The sequence below is a fragment of the Neofelis nebulosa genome, chromosome 10, assembly GCF_028018385.1.
Source record: "Neofelis nebulosa isolate mNeoNeb1 chromosome 10, mNeoNeb1.pri, whole genome shotgun sequence".
In the NCBI taxonomy this organism is placed as follows: Eukaryota; Metazoa; Chordata; class Mammalia; order Carnivora; family Felidae; genus Neofelis; species Neofelis nebulosa.
In genome coordinates, this window is record NC_080791.1 from 39,566,068 (window position 1) to 39,571,180 (window position 5,113).

Genomic DNA, 5,113 nt, shown 5'->3' on the forward strand with positions numbered 1-5,113 from the left:
AGAGAACCCCAAGCAGGCTCCATGCCCTGCTCGGAGCCCAATGCAGGACTCGCTCTCACAACCCTGAGATCATAACCCAAGCCGAAATCAAGAGTCAGATGCTCAACCAACCGAGCCACTCAGGCACCCCAGAAGCAGATTATTTTAGGTCAAACAGGACAGGCTTGATGTGGCATCAAAAAATTCATTAGGATATAGTCCACCGCAATTGGGGGGGGGGGGGGGCAGAAGAAATAGAGGTAAAAATGGCACAGATCGAAAACACAAAAGAGTTAACTTTCCTACCTGGGACACTGAATGCATGCGATTGAGTCCCTGAGGAAGGCATCACCTAACTTCTGATTCACACCAAGGCTTGACAGAGGATACAAGAGACCCGAAGCCCCAGAGTTCCGGCAGCGGACCGGGGCATTCAATCTGTCCGGAGCTAAGAGTGTGGTTCCTGAGGGGCAAAAGAGACAGGGAAACAGTTTACTGAAAGCAGTGAAATCGCATCTGGAAAACACTCTGAAATTCTTCTTTACCCTGGGACAACGAAGATGCTCAGCAAGGAACTAAATTGCATAAGAGCTAGAAGAAAGGGAAGTAACTGGTGTAAGTGAATGCAGTGTTCCTATAACACTCATTTCTGAGAACCCGAAGTTAAATACAAGACGTGGTGGGCAGTGTCTGGCGTTTGATTAGGAAATCTGTGAGTGATAACACTGACATGTATTTTCAACTCCTTTGGACACAAATCATACATAAATAAAGGAGAGAAACCCAGTGTTTATAGAGCATTGGCTGTGTGAGATGACAGTCCATTATTTCCTCAATACATTCACCAGGTTTGAGATACGGCCAATTTGATGGCATGCATTGATAGAAGAGAAATATAGTCTTGCATCAAATCAGATTTCTCTGAAACAGAGTACAGGATATTCAAACAACAAAACCGTTCATGGGAGAAACCAATTCAGAGAAATAGTATTCTAGCTAGCCTTAGCTGAGGTGTCATTTTAAATAATAAAGGGTCAAAGACAAAGTTGGCTATCCCACTCTTTATTTTTTTTCTATAAATATTTTTTTCTATAAATTTCTATAAATAAACCAGTTACAATATGACAATGGAAAATGTATTTTTTATTAATATGATTTACTGTCAAATTGGCTTACAAACAACACCCAGTGCTCATTCCAACAAGTGCTCTCCTCAATGCCCATTTCCCCTCTCCCCCACCCTCCCATCCACCCTCAGTCTGTTTTCTGTATTTAAGAGTCTCATGGTTTGCCTCCCTCCCTCCCTCCCTCTCTGTTTGTAACTAGTTTTCCCCCTCCCCTTCCCCCATGGTCTTCTGTTAAAGTTTCTCAAGATCCACATATGAGTGAAAACATATGATACCTGTCCTTCTCTGGCTTTGTGTGTGTTTTGGGAACTACATTAAACATTCCTTAAGTGATTCTTGATATCCTAAACTCGGATTGAAAATTCCCATCAGTCTTACTCCCCTGCCAGGTTGTGGCTCTCGGGCCTCATCAGGACCCTCAGTTCCTGGACGGCACCTCATTATTTCTCACCTGGAATTCTATAGCTTCCTAACCATTCTCCCTGAGGCCAGAGTGACCTTCCTGAATGCAGATAGCAGCACATCCCCCCACCGCTTCAGATTTTTCAGTTTGCTCCTGTGGCCTTCAGGATAAGGCTGGCAGCTTTGACTTGACTTTCAAGGCTGGTCCTGATCTGACTCCTGGGGACTGGGACCTCTCCTCAACCCTTCATCCATGCTCTGATGATGATCGTGATCATGGCAACGAGTGTGCCCTTCATTTGTGCTTCTGTCAAGACTCTGTGGGTGCCTCTGCCATTGCACTTGTCACACACATGGTAATCACCTGTTTGTTCGTCTGCCTTCCCACACAAATACTCAGCACGGGCTCCTTATGGGCAGGGACTGGGCCTTGCTCGTATTTGTGTTCCCTGTGTCTGCTGTTAAATGAACCAATGCATGGGTGAATGAATGATTGGATGCTTACCGATAGGTACCCCAGGTGTATTGTGCAGTGGTTTCCATACAAAGCCCTCTCCATGCACCATCTCATTTAATTATTAAATATTAATATTTCATTAAAAATTACATTAAAAAATTTTTTTTAAATTTTTAAATTTTAAATTAAAAAAATTAAATTAAAAATTAATTAAAAATTAATGTTAAATTATTTAATTATTAAAACAACCCCATTAAGGGTGCACCATTTTCATCCCTGTTTCCCAAATGAGGAAACTCTAAGGTTAGAAAGGTGAGGTGATTTGCTCAGTGCCCCACGGCTGGTGAACAGCAGAGTTCTGTGAGACTCCGAGGCCAGTATTCCTACCCCGTTCACTCAGACTGAGAACAGGAGGGGGGTGCCCCAGCGATCATGGTGGCCTGCTTCATACCGAGTGGGACCCGTTCTCTGTAAGGAAACATGAGCCCGACCTGTCCATTGGAAAAGGATCCCAAGATGCGCCTCCAGCCCCATCCATGCACCCCCGACAGCCCAGGTAAAGTCCTAATTTGTTACAGAACATTGAAAACACCCAGACATACACCATTCTGCTTCATTCCCCCATCTTAGATCCCGACCCTCCAGCAACTCCTTTTCTCACCCCCACTGAATTCTTTCTCATCCTCCAAATCCTCCTAAGCTCTTTGTCTCCGAAGCCTTCCTTGGTTGCTGCCACAAGCACCACGCCTTCCCTCCCAGGCCACAGCATAAGCCACTCCCTCCGATGCGCTTCCTCTGGACAAGGCGCGCATACAATATTCTAATAACACTGTTTATAATATTGTTTGCTTACGTGTCGGTCTTCCTTACTAGTCTCTAAACTCCTAGACAGCAATGTCCAACCAGCCCTTAATACCTCTCTCACACTACACATGAGGTATCAAAGAAAGAACCTGCAGCTCAGGGACTAGCTCCAGCCTCCACCTGCCCCCCGCCCAGGGTGCCCAGCCTCTGCACTCACTCTTCCCACAGTCTCACCCCACCCATCCTTTCTGGACCATTGACTCACCTAGGCTGGGGTTTTGGCCTTCCCTCTCTCTTTGCTGCCTCCCTCCCACAGTGTTATCTTTCACTCATGCCTCTGCTCCAAGCTCTGAGACCTGAAAGCCAGTCCTGCCTCACCCTCATGCCCCGGTCTGCTGCTCAGGCCTCTTCTTGTCTGGATTGGGAGCTTTAAAAGGCATCTTGTTCATCTCCTCAGTGGTTAGCACAGACCAGTGGTTAGCAGTAGGCAATGAGGAGAAAACAGTATTAACAGCTGTAGTATTTCCAATATGGTAGGCAGTGTGCTCACTTACTGAGCAGTAAGATCAGTACTTATCTTACAATGATACTCCCTGAGGTAGATATTTTTGTCCTTGTATTTCAGATGGAGAAACCAAGGTTTGGTAAGGCGAATAACTTGTCCAAGGTCACATAAGTAGAAAATAGCAGAGCCAGGATTCAAACCCTCCTCAGTCTGCCTGTTTCAGAAGCTTCCATTCCAGACAGCCAAACTCAATAGATGTTAGTGGGACTGCACTGGGCTGAAAGTTAAGGCAAGGTCAGCAGACCATTTCAAGGAAAGACACATTAGCAATATATGAGAAGTTCCTTCATATATAAAATTTTTTTTTCAACGTTTTTTATTTATTTTTGGACAGAGAGAGACAGAGCATGAACGGGGGAGGGGCAGAGAGAGAGGGAGACACAGAATCGGAAACAGGCTCCAGGCTCGGAGCCATCAGCCTAGAGCCTGACGCGGGGCTCGAACTCACGGACCGCGAGATCGTGACCTGGCTGAAGTCGGACGCTTAACCGACTGCGCCACCCAGGCGCCCCAAGAAGTTCCTTCATATATAGACACCACCTAAGAATTTAAACAGAATAAGGTATAGAATGTACATGGACAATTAGTCCACAAAAGTCCAGTGATAACATCACTCATTCAACCATTTGAAAATATTTACTGAGCATCTACCTTGTTAACTGTTCTAGTCAACTAGAAATGAGACATGCAAGGTTGCTGCCCTCAACCAGTTTATACTCTAGTGAGGGAGACAGAATATAAAAAAGAAGTAAGTTTTAAAATACTAATTCAAAATATTAACTAAATATTGTGTTCAGTTCGTGAGGTTCAAGTTCAATTCAGTAGAAATAGTGTGGGGAGCATATCAGGACCGCACCCAGGAGGTGTGTGAGGTGCTTGGGGAGGTGGCCTAGTAGCTTGTTCTTGAAGCATGCTTATATTTTATAGGGTGGAATAGAGCATATCGAAGTCCCATCCCTAGAAGCTGCACCCACTGCCATCATAAAAAACAAAACAACAACAACAATAAAAAACCCAACGTCAGACCTAAGAGACACTTTGGTTGAGTTCTGGGAGGAAAGTTAATGGGCCACATACCTGCCCAGTGGGAACTTCCACTTTCAGGGCCTCATTTGTTCCTACACTAGGGAAGTACCATATGATACCTCACTTCCCACAGGCCTGAGACAAACCTCTGCTGTCAGAGAGTCAAGAAAGCCAGCCTTCAATCACAGATACAGTCAAAGGAAGAGCAGAGGAAATGGACTTCCCTTTGCTCTCTCCTCAGACTCCACTGTCTTCCCCTTTTTTCACACAAACAAACACAGATGGAGGAGATGATTCAATCCCCTAGTGCCTCTTTGATGTATGGATGGGTTCACACAGGGCTGCCCCTCGGGTGTGTGTGGCAGGGTAGGGAGGAAGTCAATATGAAGAACTGGAGTGTTAGCACCCTTCTGGAAGCCAATCTTACACAATCCCACAAAAGAAATGTCACATCTGCCAACAGGAGCAATCTGCCCACCAGGCCACATGGGATAACTGTGTAAAAGCAAATCCTAGAGCCCGTGGTGGCATCTGGTCAACCCCATGCACAAGCTAGAGGGTTGGAGACACCCAAAAGGGTGATATGGGACCACAGACCAAAGTCTATGTAGGTTCCTGTCTGGGCTCAAGGTGCCCTGTCCAGATGGCACTGCTAGGCCCAGACAGTCTCAGACACCAGAGGGAAACCACCTTTGAGGAAGTCTCTCGAAAACAAGGAACTTCCTAAGGGCCAGGGCTCAGAGCAGGGATTCT